The sequence below is a fragment of the Saccopteryx leptura genome, chromosome 1 (assembly GCF_036850995.1).
Source record: "Saccopteryx leptura isolate mSacLep1 chromosome 1, mSacLep1_pri_phased_curated, whole genome shotgun sequence".
Classification (NCBI taxonomy): Eukaryota; Metazoa; Chordata; class Mammalia; order Chiroptera; family Emballonuridae; genus Saccopteryx; species Saccopteryx leptura.
The window spans coordinates 230,151,918-230,170,117 of NC_089503.1; positions in this window are offsets into that span (position 1 = coordinate 230,151,918).

Consider the following 18,200-nt stretch of genomic DNA (forward strand, 5'->3'; position numbering starts at 1 on the left):
ATCTTTAGACTCAGGTGTCTGCCTTAGCTAGCCTCTCAGAGCAGCTGGGAAATGCCTGTGCATGGCCATTGTGGATGCCCTTCTGACTGCTCCTGGAATGTCTTGCAAATCTTCCTGTTATTCCAGACCCACTCATTCCGACCTCAGAAATCATTTCTTCTCACAAATAAAATCACATATAATTTGATCAGATTTCTTATTTTTTATATTGATTTTTAGAGGGGTAAGGGGAGAAGCAGGAAAAATCTACTTATAGTTGTTGCTTCCCATATGTGCCTTGACCAGGCAAGCCCGGCGTTCCAGGGTGATGCTTTATCCGCTGTGCCATAAGAGGTCAGGCAGATTTCTTACATATTAAAAGAACTCCTCCTGCAATCTTTGTCTATATCTAGATGTTCTTTATTCCTATTTTACCTTCTGCTAAGGCAGTTTGTAATGGTTGACAGCATTTATTCATTTCACATTTTCTTCCTTATCAGTTGCAATCTGGCCTTCCCTCTAACTTCACTTTTCAGTGGAGGTTGCCTATATCTATCCATACAGCTCACAATCATTAGGGGATATTTCAAAATGAATATGAAGCTATAAAAAAAGATGCATTTGATTTTTTTAATTAAACAAGAACATCAGAAAAGCAAACAGCAAGTCAAAGAATGTTGTTTGTACAAATGAGATGCAAAACCAACTTTTATTTCATTGGTGAAAATGCACTATACAAAAGGCTGAAAGTGCTGGAGTATCTGCAAGTTCCCTGATCCCCTAACTTTTGTGAGCAGTGTAATTGCTGTCTCCTAAGCATGGATATATATATATATATATGCTTATTATATATATATAAATTATATATATAATTTTCTTTTCTTTCCAGATTTCTGAACTATTGCTAACACCTATTCCAAGCTTTTAAAAATATATATTTTCCTTTACTTAAGATTTCTGACACCCATTGTCTCCTATTTTTCTTCTTAATTCTCTGTCCATCTCCTTTAAGAGTGTCTCTTCTCCTACATTATGAAATATAAAATGGCCATTGCATCATTGTCAGCTGTCTTCTTGTCTTACATTTTTATGCAATCCTAGCACTTTCATTTGCACCCATGTGTTTGACCACCATCTCTATCCTATGGCTCTGCTGAGTGGTCGAGGACAGCTTGAGCTCAGGGAATAGGCTGCTTCATTAGAATCCTATTAGTTCTATCTCTTAGCTGAATGCCCAGAAGCAAGTCACATTACATAATTAAAACTTGGTCATTTTATTTATCTTCCCAGCACGAAGTCTACAGTTCCTCAGGGTGGAATCCAGAAAATAGCTCTTCTAGTATTTTTTAATAACTGAGGGTAGAATATATACTCCAGATTTTGCCAGTCTGACTATTTGTTTAAGCCCCTAATTTGGAAGCTAGTGCCCAGAGAAGCAGGGACATCTGGTACTGGTGGGTTTAGGAATATCCAATTTCCAGAGGCAGTAGCGAAGTTTTAGCAGTTGCCTTCATGGTCTGGCTTTGGCAAGAGTTTGGGTGTTTACACAGAGGTTTGTCTTGGTGTCTATAGGGTCATCTCAAGGGGAATTTTGTTTCTAGAGAATTTGGGGCTTTTGAGCTTGTGATTTGCTATATGGATTTCCAGTGTTACCAGAACAGTGATAAACTAACAGCTTCTAACAGGTTCTTTTGCTGCTAAAATTGCTAAAGTGGTTTGTCACAGGAAACTGCCCTTCTCTTGTCTATTGAGACTGTTCTTGCATTCATGAATCTAGAATGACCTTTGCAAAAGCAATAACCTTGAAAGAGGAAAGAGGATTTTCCCAATGATACTATTTCCCTAAAACCACTTCAGCATTTCAAGATATAAATTAGAATCAGTGTTCTGGGGTGGGTATAGAGGTATTTTTAAGATCAAACCTAGAAGGACAAGGATTACTCATTTAAGAATTGTACAGGTTTGTTGATTTATACAACAAGAACCTGGAGTTGATGAATAGATTCTGTGGGTATTAGACTAAAAAAAGAAGCATAATCTTAGATAAGATCTAATTTACTGATAAAGGTTCATATACCTGTAACTTGGAGTGATTCTAATTTTTTGCCTAGCTCACTGATTGAAATCTGGATTTGATGACTAATGCAGAAATAATTTAATGTGCAAAATATTCCTGGTACAACTTAAACTAGGTCAGCCAATTTTTGCCCTGGGAGCCAAACTGATCAGTGGTCTATATCTGTGTATTATATTTATTTATTTTTAAATGTCCCATGAGTTAAGATTGTTTTTTGGCCATGTTTTTTTTTTATTTTATTTTTTTTATTCTTTTTAGAGAGAAATAAAATCTCTCTCTCTCTCTCCACCTTTTTAGGGGCAGAGAGAGAGAGGAAGAGAGAGAAGGGGGAGGAGCTAGAAGCATCAACTCCCATATGTGCCTTGACCAGGCAAGCCAGTGTTTTGAACCAGCAACCTCAGTGTTTCCAGGTTGACGCTTTATCCACTACGCCACCACAGGTCACACCTGTTTTTTATGTTTTTAAATAGTATTAAGTGTTGATATATGTACTCACATTATAGCTTTGATTTTACTGTTAGTCTATAACATTTGTCATCTTGGCCTTGCCATTTAGGCTCCAAAGGAAGTAATTTCCATTTTATGGAAATAAGAATAATGCAGTAGCTTTGTTCTGTATTCCCTAATTATTAGCTGGCAAATTTGTTCCCCCAAAAGGGCCTTCTTTCACGTATGACTAGTGTGGGTGTTATATAATGGGGCAGGAGGAGCCTAGAATGCAGGGCATAGCATAAGATTGTTATGTGAAATAATAAAAACTAATAAAAGACTATAGCATCAGGTAGAATCACTGGACTCAAATCTTTGAGAAATAAAGATTTAGATGATCATACTTTAAAGAACCTTAACAAATTTAACAGCTAACTGAGGGAAATGGAAGCATGGTTCAGAGAATGAAGAAATGTTATAGTCTAAATGCAACCTTATGACCACTTTCAGTATTTATACATTTTCTTTTTTCATGTATCATGTGTGTATTTGAAAATTATAATAAATCTTCCCTTTGTTGTCTTCCTCTTTGAAATAGGATGTTCTGATAGTGGAAAACATTACATTCGGTCCCATAGTTTATAAACTATTAGGCAACAAGACAGATGCATGGCAGAACTGGAAGAGTAATGACACCATCCTGAGAGCTATTGGTGCTATTTTCTCTATTGATGAAATTCTGTGATGTCTCCCTTTGGGAGTGTAAGGAAGTTTTCATGTGAATAGTGATGATTAAATTATATTAGAGGGAATATATATGTTCTTGTTTGCATGTTTAAGTAGGAAAGAAATGTGTAAATATGAAGGATTAGACTGTAACAAATTTTTATAAATTATGTTCAGCTGCTCATCATCATTGAATAATATGCTTTAGGGCATTTCCTAATTTATAAGCCAATTCTTTCACAAAGTCAAAGTTACAAATTTACCCCTCACTGCTCTATTATTGGAGGGCAGGTGTACTTCCCAACTTGGGAAACCATACAGATCTACTGGGGACTTTAATTTGGAAGCTAGTGATGCAAATAAAGAAGTGACATATGTGATGTATCATAATGAGGGAGCAGCAGTTAGTTACATCAAGTCTCCAAAAGTTGCAGGGGTCCTACTAATAGTATCTGGTGCTCAGTGTCTAAATTGAGAGATGCAATTTTGTGCGGCTGACCCTGTGGTGGAGGCAGTGTTGTATCCAGCAGAAAGCTTCTGCATTGTTATTTGGACTTTCTTCTGGCTTCAAAGTCTAATCATCTGGCCTTCCTGGAGAGTCTATGAACTGTTTAATATTTTATTTAATGGGATCTTTCCTTGTTATATAAGCTAGAGTCAGTTATATATATTTTTTGGTACTGTATTTAAGCACATTGACTGACACACTCTTCTGTAACATCTCAGCTCTCAAAACTATCAAAAATTAGCTTTTGTGGTGTAACTAAACAAACTCAAAAGTGGGTGTCTTAAGAGAGCAATAATTTTTTTAGCTCACCATCCTGCGAGTCAGAACTATTTGTTAGTTTTACCTGGGCTCATCTATGTGGTTGCAGTGACCTGGCTGGTCAACTCGGGACTTGTTGGTTTGTGATGGCCTCATTCACATGACTGGTAGTGGTGTTGGCTGTCAGCAAGTGATGAGCTTGACTCAGGCGTTTACCCAGTGGAAGCCCTCTCAGGCTTATTCCTGTGTTGAAAGCACAAGCGCTTTCTAACTTCTGCTTGTAACACAATCGATAATGTCTTATTGGCCATGCTGAAATTTAATGAAAAATAAATAAAATCTACCTCTTGCAAAGTCACATTGTAAACGGATGTGCAAACAGGGATGGGAAAATTTCAGCCTCTTTTGTAATCTCCCTAACCAACATAGCATGTTTTTGTCTTATTTGAATTTCAGAATTTTGAACAAACTCTCTGCGAAGTTTCTATACCTTTGAACATACTATTTTCTCTTTGAGATTATAATTTCTTCTTAGTCTTCTGGGAGAAAATGCCAAGCAGTCTTGTTCTTAGAGTTTAAGACTTCATTTTTTTCAGGCTGAAGGAGTTGGTTTTTATCTCAATTCCCACAAAATGTGGATCTACTACTTGCAGTTCTTTTTACCCTGCATTCCATCATGAAAGACCCATTTGACACCAATTACTCAGGGGATGGCGATCTCCCAGGGTCCAACACAATGATTAGAAAATGGTAGCTGCTCATTTGCTAAACTGTTACTGAATAAAGTTATGTTCACAGTGTTGAGTTTCTGTTTCCTCTGGGACTCATTAGCAATGAGCATGTCCTGGAAACATCTATTTTCGGAGCTGATGGATTTTTATGTTTCTTACGAAATCTTACTACATAGGAATATTATAGCCACCCAAGGCTTAGACCTTTATTGTGCCCCTCATTGTTAATCCAGAGTCTTCGTAGCTCTCCATGAGCTAGAGGTTTGGACTCTAGAATATTTTCAAAGCAGCACCAGATGTTCTAACCACTATAATCCCTGGTTCTCCTTCTTTTTAATAAATCAAAAGCTAATTTAAAGGGCAATTCCAGTGGCATACATTAATCTTGTTTATTTAGGTAGACATGGCTTAAATTTAATTTCTTTTTTACATAGATGGATTTCAATGTTTTATATATTTCTTCTCCTCTTAGAAGAGTGGAAAATAAATCACTACTTTCATCCAATTTATTTCCTCTAATGAGCAGGACAGCATGCTCATAAGATGTCTATTTATTTATTCTTTATCCTTTCGTTGAACTTATTGAGGTTGGTGAAATTCAACTCTTTCCAAAGACTTGGACTAAAAATAAAATTGCATATATTCTGGCATTTCTGTTACCCCAAACAGATGAGAAAACATTCAGAACTCAGAGGCTATTTGGGGACTTTCCCATTATCCTAGCATAGCCAAAATATCTTGTTCTTTTTCTTTCCCCTCCCCCCAACTTTCCTCCAGTTCTGAGCCAGATCAGATAGTCCTGAACAGGGAAGATCTTTCCTCACCCTCTCTGTGGTAGGAGAATGGAAAATACTCTGTTGGTCAGGTTTGAGCTCCTGGCAGCTGCTGTGTTGGCAACAATTAGGGAAGATTTTTAAACTAAACGTCTGACTGCTGAAAGTTTTTGGATTTGGGAGCTTGATGTTATCAAAAAAATTCATCTGGTCAGATGCAGAAACATATTGTTTAATCTAGCAGGAATGCAAGCAGGTTGTCCTTCACAGTGTATTGCAGAGCGCTCTGTCTCTCTCTCTCTCTCTCTCTCTCTCTCTCTCTCTCTTTCTTTTTTCTTGGTAGTGAAGTCTACAGTAGTTGCTCTGAGTAATCTGAGAAGGGTATGTCTGGGGACGAAGCACTTCACCACATTGCAGTTGAGTCTGTTTCAACCCTTAAGGCAGATTCCAAGACTTCTTAAATGAATGAAGCAGGTTAAGTTTCCTTGTTTCTTCTGCAATGTTTGAATTATTATATTGATCTTAAGCTAATTCTTTCTTGTAATAAAATTTCAAATTATTTAGTTTAGAATTATGTTCACACACATACAAATTATTTTAATAAAAAAATTGATTTCATCTGCTCAGGCCAAGTATTTTTATTGGTTTAAAAGTATTATTTCTGATAATAAAAATATTTTTTACCTAAATTTACCAAACTCTTTGTCTGTTTTGTTATTTAATTGTATCATTATAATTGTTGGTGAATATATAATTGAGAACTCATTTAAAATATACTGTCTTGAAATTCTTAAATATTAAGATTATAGTGATTTGGACAAATGTCTTTCTGTAATGTCAAAACACATCTTAATTTTAGGGTCTTTGTTAAGGAAAAGAATATAGATAAACTTATTTGCAGGGGAAATATCTCACCTAGATTGGCAGGGGTAATATCTCGCCTAGATTGAGATATCTTTAGACATGCAATGTGTTTAGTAGGGACCACCAGACAACCTATTACAGTGTGAAGAAAGGTCTGCGAAAACAGGACTATATTTAATCCTTGATCTCCTGAACACAGATTGCTTATCTACATTTTCTATTACCTCCTTTACTTTTTTTTACCATTAAAGTCATATCACTGGGTAATTGGTTCATTTTAATTTCTATGAGCAAGTTATTTTATTGGACAGCATTAGCCTTCAAGTGTTTATGTTTGGTTTTATTTGTAGTTAAAGGCACAGACTAGATAATACCTTTAAACTTATTAAAGTCATTTAATTATGGCCTAAAGAATGGAATTAAGTTATTTTTTTAAGAGAGTGTGAAGAGAGAGAGAGAGAGAGAAAGGGGAGCAGGAAGTATCAATTCTTAGTAGTAGTTGCTTCTCTTATGTGCCTTGACTGAGCAAACCCAGGGTTTCGAACCCGCAACCCCAGCATTCCAGCTTGAGGCCTTCCTTACACACTGTGCCACCAGAGGTCAGACTAAAAAAATCTTTAATAAAAAAATTTCCCTCTTACGTTTAACTCTATATCGTTCTCACTGATTATTTTCTAATAATCTGCTATTCGATAGTTTTATTTGGTTTATTCATTAAACAACCTAAATTGGTTTGCCCTTTATATGACTGTCTGTGTTGGTTCATGTTACTGAAACAGTAAGATCAAAGTTATCTGACATTTTTTCTTGAAGTAAGTAACATTCACTTGGCCAAAGATGTTTTTAAATTCATTAGTGTTGGGTCTTCAATACCAATAGCCAAAATCAGCATTGTGAAATGACCTGAGAATCCATTTCACCTGTGACTAAAATAGCTGGTTCTTATATGAGCACAGGGTTAAACATAAAAAAACTAGTCCAGTGCTATTCTTTGATCTCTCTACTCCTGCTCTAGTAGTGTGCAACAAGACTAAAAACATAAGCTAATGGTTACTCAAAATATTTAAAAGTATCAAATATCTAGAGAGTTTCCAGAAGCTTAAAAAGTAAAATGAAAGGCTTTATGTGTCTTTTTATACAGTATAATCGTAAAAAAGAATGTGTTATGAGTGTAAAAATAACTGTAGGAGTACTTGATTGAGATTAATTGTGGCTGTGTTGTGTCACTCGGCAAGCTTGATTTTGAATTTATTTTTCTCTTATTTTAAAACAAACTTTTCCTTATAGTAAATTTCTTCACGCCGTTTATAGTACATTTTCTTACTCCAGCTTTTATGAAGATGTGACATGGATTCTGTAACTTATGTTTATTATATTTATTACAATGTCAATTCTTAACTGTTCTGAAATATTTTAGATTCTCCCTTCTCTTCCTATGCCAGCCATTCTTTCGAATTCTTCTCAATTTAAGCATTCATTAGTATGTCTTCATTAGTTTATCATGCTGTTTTCATTACTAGGTTCTTTATGATCACGTTGTTTGTACGCTTCCTCCAGTTTAATCTTCTGTTGACGTTACTTTTGACTCTTTCCTGCCTCCCTTCCTTGCCTGTTAGTTGTTAAGCTTCATCAATTTTACTTGACTCACGCACATCTTCTGTCAGGTCAGCCATTTATATTTCACACCACACAGCACTGTCAGCTTAGTGTTTTCAATCACGGTTATGATAATATGCTTTTCCAGCTAACAAACCTAAACTGCATCCCATTAGCTGATGCATAAAGGTCGTATGTAAAGGAGATGGGGACCTGACCTTACCTCTCTAAGTTTACGGTCCGCGGCTGCCCTTTGTAGCTGAAGCACTGCGGTTGAATGAAACTTCAAATGTGATCTCTGCTTTCCCACCTCAGCACTTTTGCTGGGCTGTTTCCTCCAACAGGAATGAACTTTTTTCCAGGTCCAGATCTATTTCTTTCTTTTAAATCCTATAAAATGTCACTCTTGATAAAGTGTCCCCCTATCATCTTTTTAAACATTTTTTATTTTATTATTTATTTATTTTAGAGAGAGATAAAGGGGGAGAGAAACATTGATTTGTTGTTCCACTTATTTATGCATTCATTGGTGTATTCTTTTTTTTTTTTAATTTCCCATTAACTTTCAGAAAGAGGGAGACAAGAAGGGAGAAGGGAACGAGGGGAGAGAGAGAGAGAGAGAGAGAGAGAGAGAGAGAGTGAGAATGAGAAAGAGAACATCACTTAATTGTTCTATTTAGTTGTGTACTCGTTGATTGGTTCTCCTACATGTCCTGACCAGGGGTCAAACCAGTGACCTCTGGTGTGCAGGGTTGACACTTTATCCACTGAGTCACCCAGCCAGAGCTATTGGTAGAGTCTTGTATGTACTCTGACTGGGGATCGAGCTTGTAACCTTGACTTGTAACCTTGGCTCATTGGGATGATGCTGTAACCAACTGAGCTAGCTGGCCATGCCCACACCCCCATGATCTTTAACAATCATTTCTTTTCTCTGAAATCCCATGAAATTTATTTTTATGATAATTGTTTTATCTTCTATTAATAATATTTGTGATTAAGGTATATATTCCTTATAAACTCCTAGTTCTTAAGGTTTTTTGTTTTCATCTGCTCTCTTTCCATAATTCTTATCATAATACCTTGATTATTATTGGTGTAAAATATATTTGATAAATTTTTTAATTACTATTTCACAATGCTGTTCCACTGCCCAAAATGCTGATTTTATTCTTTATTCCATTTGAATCTTATCTTAAATCACCTCATCGACTTTGTTTTGTTCTCTCAGGCAGACGTGATTTGCTACAATTAGTAGTTTTACTAATCTCATCATTCCCTTCATTTTCCACTTTTACTCCTGTTTGAAAGTTTGTATAGGCCCTGGCCGGTTGGCTCAGCGGTAGAGCGTTGGCCTAGCGTGCGGAGGACCCGGGTTCGATTCCAGGGCACACAGGAGAAGCGCCCATTTGCTTCTCCACCCCTCCGCCACACTTTCCTCTCTGTCTCTCTCTTCCCCTCCCGCAGCCAAGGCTCCATTGGAGCGAGGATGGCCCGAGCGCTGGGGATGGCTCTGTGGCCTCTACCTCAGGCGCTAGAGTGGCTCTGGTCACAACATGGCGACGCCCAGGATGGGCAGAGCATCGCCCCCTGGTGGGCAGAGCGTCGCCCCTGGTGGGCGTGCCGGGTGGATCCCGGTCGGGCGCATGCGGGAGTCTGTCTGACTGTCTCTCCCTGTTTCCAGCTTCAGAAAAATGAAAGAAAAAAAAAAAAGTTTGTATAAAATGCATGTAAAGTGCTAGTAGCCTATGTTCTCTTTGGAACCATGTGATAAATGGTGATTAGGGTACCTGGTATCGAGGTACCTGGGTTCAGTTCCACCCTTGATGCTTGGAAGCTGGTTAATAACTACATAACAGCACGAAACTGTGAAGTCTCCTTTATTAACAGGAGAAATCAACATTATTCACATATTACAAGGAAAAACCGTTTAGTATAGTGGCTTGCATATATTAATAATAAATACTGTTAACTATCCTCTTGGTTCTTTTTCTTCTCTCTATTTTCTTCTCTATCTTAATGAGAAAGAAATATTTAAAAGATATATATTGGTACTATGTCCCAAGTCTTATTTTATCTCTGCCCTCATTCCTCCCCTCTATTTTCAGGGGCTTATAGCCTCAGCAAAAGATGGGAATCTAAATAATTTGTAAAGGATGGGTTAAATTTTAATATTTATAGTTGGGGGAATGAAATATAGGAAATGGAAAGAATTTCTATTTTCTTTGTGTTGTAGGACACAGAAAGTTTATTTTATGCATGCACTGAAAGTAATAGAGATGAGGTCGGACAGAAGCATTGACAACCGCAGAGGTGAGCTGGAATAGCTTCTTACAAACAGGAATATGATATGACTAATAACTAAGAAAGACCACAGGTCAATGCTGAGACCATAGCAGGACTGGACATGACTACACCAATCCATGTGCAGAATATCTCTGACGGGAACAGAAAGAAAGTGGGTGGTCTGTGTTTAAACATGACAGAATAAAGGAAAGATTATTGAGAGGGAGTTGTAGGCTTGATGAAAGTTATGGAGATTGGCTCCACATGTCATAGAAACACTGCTATGTTAGAAAAGAAATATGGCTTTAGTTCAACGGACATTTCTTGAGTAAGCTCTGTGTTCTAGGTACTGCATACTAAAATGTGACACTTGCTGTATTAATGTGTAGATATGGTGATGTGGGGCCTCAGAGGAGGGAACTCAGTGAAGTCTAATGGTTTAGGGAAGCCATCCTGGAAGAGATAGTTTTTGAACTGAGTGTTCAATATGTCTGGAGTAACAGGAGGATTTAACTGGTGTCAGAGCAACCTTGACAATGGCAAAGTTCCAGGCACATCTTTCTTTTTTTTTTTTTTAAATGAATTTTTATTAATGGTAATGGGATGACATTAATAAATCAGGGTACATATATTCAAAGAAAACATGTCTAGGTTATTTTGTCATTAGATTATGTTGCATACCCCTCGCCCAAAGTCAGATTGTCCTTCGCCATCCTCTATCTAGTTCTCTGTGCCCCTCCCCCTCCCCCTAACTCTCCCCCTGTCCTCCCTCCCCCCACCCCTGGTAACCACCACACTCTTGTCCATGTCTCTTAGTCTCATTTTTATGTTCCACCAATGTATGGAATCATGTAGTTCTTGTTTTTTTCTGATTTACTTATTTCACTCCGTATAATGTTATCAAGATCCCACCATTTTGCTGTAAATGATCTGATGTCATCATTTCTTATGGCTGAGTAGTATTCCATAGTGTATATGTGCCACATCTTCTTTATCCAGTCTTCTATTGAAGGGCTTTTTGGTTGTTTCCATGTCTTGGCCACTGTGAACAGTGCTGCAATGAACATGGGGCTACATGTGTCTTCACGTATCAATGTTCCTGAGGTTTTGGGGTATATACCCAGTAGAGGGATTGCTGGGTCATAAGGTAGTTCTATTTGCAGTTTTTTGAGGAACCACCATACTTTCCTCCATAATGGTTGTACTACTTTACAGTCCCACCAACAGTGAATGAGGGTTCCTTTTTCTCCACAGCCTCTCCAACATTTGCTATTACCCGTCTTGTTGATAATGGCTAATCTAACAGGGGTGAGGTGGTATCTCATTGTAGTTTTGATTTGCATTTCCCTAATAACTAATGAAGCTGAGCATCTTTTCATATATCTGTTGGCCATTTGTATCTCTTCCTGGGAGAAGTGTCTATTCATGTCCTCTTCCCATTTTTTTTATTGGATTGTTTGTTTGTTTGTTGTTGAGTTTTATGAGTTCTTTGTAAATTTTGGATATTAGGCCCTTATCTGAGCTGTTGTTTGAAAATATCATTTCCCATTTAGTTGGCTGTCTGTTTATTTTGATATCAGTTTCTCTTGCTGAGCAAAAACTTTTTATTCTGATGTAGTCCCATTCATTTATCTTTGCCTTCACTTCTCTTGCCATTGGAGTCAAGTTCATAAAATGTTCTTTAAAACCCAGGTCCATGAGTTTAGTACCTATGTCTTCTTCTATGTACTTTATTGTTTCAGGTCTTATATTTAGGTCTTTGATCCATTTTGAATTAATTTTAGTACACGGGGACAGGCTGTAGTCGAGTTTCATTCTTTGGCATGTGGCTTTCCAGTTTTCCCAACACCATTTGTTGAAGAGGCTTTCTTTTCTCCATTGTGTGTTGTTGGCCCCTTTATCAAAGATTATTTGACCATATATATGTGGTTTTATTTCTGGGCTTTCTATTCTGTTCCATTGGTCTGAGTGTCTATTTTTCTGCCAATACCATGCTGTTTTGATTATCATGGCCCTATAATATAGTTTAAAGTCAGGTATTGTAATGCCCCCAGCTTCTTTCTTTTTCCTTAGGATTGTTTTGGCTCTTCGGGGTTTTTTATAGTTCCATATAAATCTGATGATTTTTTGTTCCATTTCTTTAAAAAATCTCATAGGGATTTTGATGGGAATTGCATTAAATTTGTATATTGCTTTGGGTAATATGGCCATTTTGATTATATTTATTCTTCCTATCCAAGAACAAGGAATATTTTTCCATCTCATTGTATCTTTTTCGATTTCCCTTAACAATGCTTTGTAATTTTCATTATATAGGTCCTTTACATTCTTTGTTATGTTTATTCCTAGGTATTTTATTTTTTTTGTTGCAATCGTGAAGGGGATTATTTTTTTGAGTTCGTTTTCTAATATTTCATTGTTGGCATAGAGAAAGGCTATGGACTTCTGTATGTTAATTTTGTATCCTGCGACCTTACTGTATTGGTTTATTGTTTCTAATAATCTTTTTGTGGAGTCCTTCGGGTTTTCGATGTATAGGATCATATCATCAGCAAAAAGTGATACCTTTACTTCTTCTTTTCCAATATGGATGCCTTTTATTTCTTTGTCTTGTCTGATTGCTCTGGCCAGAACTTCTAGCACCACGTTAAATAAGAGTGGAGAGAGTGGACAACCCTGTCTTGTTCCTGATTTAAGGTAGAAAGTCCTCAGTTTTATGCCGTTTAAAATGATGTTGGCTGATGGTTTATCATATATGGCCTTTATCATGTTGAGATATTTTCCTTCTATACCCATTTTGTTGAGAGTCTTAAACATAAAATTGTGTTGTATTTTATCAAAAGCCTTTTCTGCATCTATTGATAAGATCATGTGGTTTTTGTTCTTTGTTTTGTTGATATGGTGTATTACGTTAACCGTTTTGCGTATGTTGAACCATCCTTGAGATTCTGGGATGAATCCCACTTGATCATGATGTATTATTTTTTTAATATGTTGTTGTATTCGGTTTGCCAGTATTTTGTTTAGAATTTTAGCATCTGTATTCATTAGAGATATTGGTCTGTAGTTTTCTTTCTTTGTCAGGCACATCTTTCAAAGTGGGTTCTTGAATAAGAGCAGAGATTTCTGAAGTGAGTGATGCACAATCCTCAAAGACGCTAAAGTTTTATAGTTGAGTAAAATATAGTTTGTGAATCAGATGAAGTCCCTAATAAAAAAGGAACTAAGAATTTGAGTAGGAAGAATAACAAATAGTAGAATATGGTCAAATAGCATGAGCCTCAATAGAGGGGCTATTGTAGAGACTGTGGTGATAATTGACTTTTAGTTTTTAGATTGTCTTTTTTCTTGTAATGACTAAGTATAGTAACTCAGTGTTGCTCTGGGGAACTACCTCCTCCTCTATTGGCAGGCTTTGTGCTTCTGTTGCTGTTTGTTCCATGTCAGATTCTGTGGGTTGACATGCATTCAGATCCAGCTACTCTTGTTTGACTTTGTCATCATTGATCATTCCTCTTCACAAAACCAGGCCTTGGCCAGTTGGCTCAGTGGTAGAGTGTTGGCCTGGTGTGTGGATGTCCCGGGTTGGACTCCGATCAGGGCACACAAAAGAAGTAACCATCTGCTTCTCCACTCCTCCTCTTCCTTTCTCTCTCTTTCAGTCCCCCCTACCCCCCACAGTCATGGTTCAACTGGCTTGAGTGAGTGGCCCTGTGTGCTGAGGATGGCTCCATGGCCTCTGCCTCAGGCTATAAAAATAGCTAGATTGCTCATGGAGAACACCCCAGATGGGCAGAGCTTCCCCCCATAGGGGGCTTGTGGGATGGATCCCAGTCCTGGTGCACGTGGGAGTCTTCCTCTCTGCCTCCCTTGCTCTCATTTAGTTAAAAACAAATAAACAAACAAACAAACACACAAAAAAACTCTGTTACCTTCACTAGACATTTAGGCATTTTATTCTATCGAATATCTTTACTGCTTATGTTTTATACTGCAACTTCATGATTTCTAATAGTTAAAAGAGTGCTTGTAACGAAGTGAGCAATCAGAAGTAGATGAAAAATAAAACTGAGAAGCTGAGAAAAAGAATTTAACTAGAAATTAGGTAAGAACAGAAAGTGAAAGGGATAAATTCTCAGAGAAGGTTACAGAGTTGCTGAGTAGGAAAGAAGCCCAGACAGGCTTTTCTGGCAAAGTTAACAATTCTAGGATCTTGAGTGGTAAGGTATGCAATTACTGAGGTGACATATGATTTTTAAAAAAGTTTGCAAATTTTGTCAGATATACTTGGCTCTGAAATGGGCTCATCAGGAGTATTGTGGTATTGTCTTTCATGGAGATATGTGAGGTTTAAATAGGTAACTATTAGAGTTAATTGGATGTTCTCATCTAAGACAGTGAGAAATAAACTAGATGTTCTCTTGAATCCATTAACATTTTATTGCAAATAAATATACGAACACAGGATGTATCATTCACTTTACTATCTCTGTGTTTTCCAAAGAGTATTTGCCATCTTCCTTTTTATTTTTCTGAGATAATTCTAGATTTATTGCCTCTTTAAAGCATTGATCTTCTGGTATGAAAATTGAGACTGCCTCATAGCCAGATGAAGTAATTGCCATTTATTACAATAACTGGATGAATTATATGAAAGTTCTACCCTTTTAAAATAATAGCAGGTTGTCCTAAAAAATATTCCTTCCACTCCTCATAATTCCTTCTGAAGGCTAAACTAATATATCTTGCTCATTTGGCTATTAAAATGCTCTTGATTGCATTGTAATGACTGATTTTATATATATATATATATATATATATATATATATATATATATATATATATATATATATATATATATATATAAATAAAGTGTGTATATATATACATTTTATTTTTCAAAGGATGACCTTAATTAATTATTGTTTCTCATTTGTACATCTTAGAAATCAAGTTTATGGAATCATCATTTACTAATTAAAGAGAAGTTCTTAGTATATTTTAACCTGAGCTCGCTAGTTCTGAGGGAATCTAGACAGGTCTTATTACACTTTCTCCTTAAATCAAATTTACCTCCAAACGCTTTAAAGAATAACATGGAGTTTACCGAATGTTTCATGGAAAGGAGAAGAGGTTTATTTTTCACACTGCCTATTAAAACATCCTCCCTTAAATCATCTTTAAATATTTCTTTTCTCAAAGCTCTCTCACTGGCAGGTATCTCACCACAGTGGCTCCTTCTTCCCACAAGTCTCTTCTGCCATTTCAGTCATAACACATGTTAGTATTTACATTCCTGAACTTGACTACTATTTCATACAAAAAGTTAAACAAAGGCTTCTTATTTTTCTTTAAGTATGCTATTGAAGGCCTTTATTCCAAAAATTTATATTTTAAAAAAATATTTTTTGCCTGATCAGATGGTAATACAGTGGATAGAACATCGGCCTAGGATGCTGAGGACCCAGGTTCAAAACCCTGAGGTTGCTGGCTTGAGTGTGGGTTCATCAAACTTGAGCATGAGCTCACCAGCTTGATTGTAGGGTTGCCGGCTTGAGCATGGGATTCGTAGACATGACTCCATGCTCTCTGGCTTGAGCCCAAGGTTGTTGGCTTGAGCAAAGGGTCACTGGTTCAGTTAGAGGCCACTGCCCTTCCTCCAAGGCACATATGAGAAAGCAATCAATGAACAACTAAGGTGCCATAACTATGAGCTGATGCTTCTCATCCTTCTCTCTCTGTTTGTCCCTTTATCTCTCTCTAAAAAGAAAAAAAAATTCTTTCATTTTTTTTCTTTTTAGTTATTTATTGCTTCACAGCAATCTGTACCAAAAAATTAGTGCTTTAAAGCCACATTAATTATCACATAGTTTCTGTGGATCAAGAATCTGGGCATGGTTTAGCTGGGCACCTGAGGCTGGGGTCTCTCACAGGCCATAGCGGGAGTGCAGTCATCTCAAGGCTCAAATGGAAGAGGATCCACTTCCATGCTTGCTCAGGTGGTTTCTGGAAGGATTCATGTTTTCAAGGGCGTGTGGACTGGGAGCCTCAGTTTCTTGTAGGTTGTTGTAAGGAACAGACAGTGTCTTGGAACCTTCAGTTTCTTGCTAAGCAGACCTCTCCAGGAGGCAACTCATGATAGGACAGTTTTCTTTGTTAATGCAAGCAAGCAAAAAGAGATGGAGAGAGTGCAAGTAAGACAGAAGTCACATGCTTTTATAACCTAATGCTAAAAGTGACAATTCATCACTTCTGCTGTATTCTGTTCCTTAGAAGCAAGTCATTCAGTTCAGCCCACACACACATTGAGGGAATTACAGAAAAGTGTGACTACAAGGAAGTGGAGATCATTGGGGACCACTTTAGAATACCACCCCACCCCCAGATAAATCCCCCCCAGAAATCTTGATAACAAGTGCCTGTTTATAAATTAATTTACAAAAGTCATATACCTAATAATGCTGGTTTAATTGTCATCATTCTTTCATCATTATGCTTCATGCTGCAGAGAGAAATAATTATGTCTGTCAGCTCACTTTATACAGCTCTTATCACAACTCCATCAATTATATTAAAGGAGGAAGTTGATGATTTCTCCTCTTGTCACTATAACTATGAGTGTTGAAAACTGTAACTTTGAGGAACATACATGGAAATGCTTACATGCTGAACCAAAATTAAATGATGTTCAACTAAGGGGGAATAAAAACATCTGGATGGCCCTGGCCAGTTGGCTCAGCAGTAGAGCCTCAGCCTGGAGTGTGGATGTCCCAGGTGCAATTCCTGGTCAGGGCACACAGGAGAAGTGACCATCTCTTCTCTACCCCTCCCCTTTTCCCTGTTTCTCTCTATCTCTCTCTTCCTCTCCCACATCCATGGTTCAGTTGGAGCAATTTGGCCACCCCAGGCTGAGGATGGCTCTGTAGCATTGCCTCAGTCACTAAAATAGCTCAGTTGCCAAGCAATGGAGCAATGGCTCCAGATGGGCAGAACATAGCTTGGTAGGAGGCTTGCCAGGTGGACCCCAGTTGGGACACACATGGGAGTCTATCTCTCTGCATTACTGCTTCTCAGTTAAAAAATAAAATAAAATAAAATAAAAAATAAAAAACAGAGAATAAAACCATCTGGGGAACAATGTATTGGTTAATGTCCTCTGTTTCAAACAATAGAACCCACTTCTGAATGATTTTAGCAGAAAATAACATGTCCTATTAGAGTTTATTCCCAGGATAACCAGAGAGCCAGATTTCAAAAATACAGATAAGACCCTACTCAACTTCAATTCAAATGCTTCTCAAATAAAAATGTGATGTCTACATCCATGGATATCCATGCACATCACAAAATATGCTCCTGCAAACCCTGAGGAACTGGCTATCTCCAAAAAGCACTTGTTGGAAGATGAAACTTCTTACATCATGTCACTCTTGAATTCAAGTGTCTCCTCGGTAAGTTTGATTGGTAAGACTTGGATATGGTGCAACAAAGGGGCCAGAGGACATGAATTTTCTGTTTTGACCTTAGAAAGATGAAACTCATAATGTGGAAACAGTCTAATATCTAAGGATAGTATATTTTAAATATATTGAACATATTTAATAGTATACATCCAATGATGAATGCAATGCTATCAAGAGAAACAGGAAGTGGTTAAAAAAACTTTCATGCTTTCCTCTCCCCGTATTCACACATACACATGTGGGAATGTCACTACTTTGGTGTTCCACAGTCTTAGGGAAGGCTGTTCCCTGATCGCCAGTGCCAAACCCTTTTGGTCTACTGTAACTTTGTACTATAGAGACTCTTCCCTAGTTCCCTTATTCTCTAACACAAACTGTCCACTGTTGGTGTATTTTGGTTGGAAATCTGATGATTTTTTGTTGGAAAGTACTTCTGCTAAGACTAGGTAAGAATGCAGCATGCTTTGAAGGAGTGAAAGTGCTCTTGACCTCCGAGCAACCATAATACAT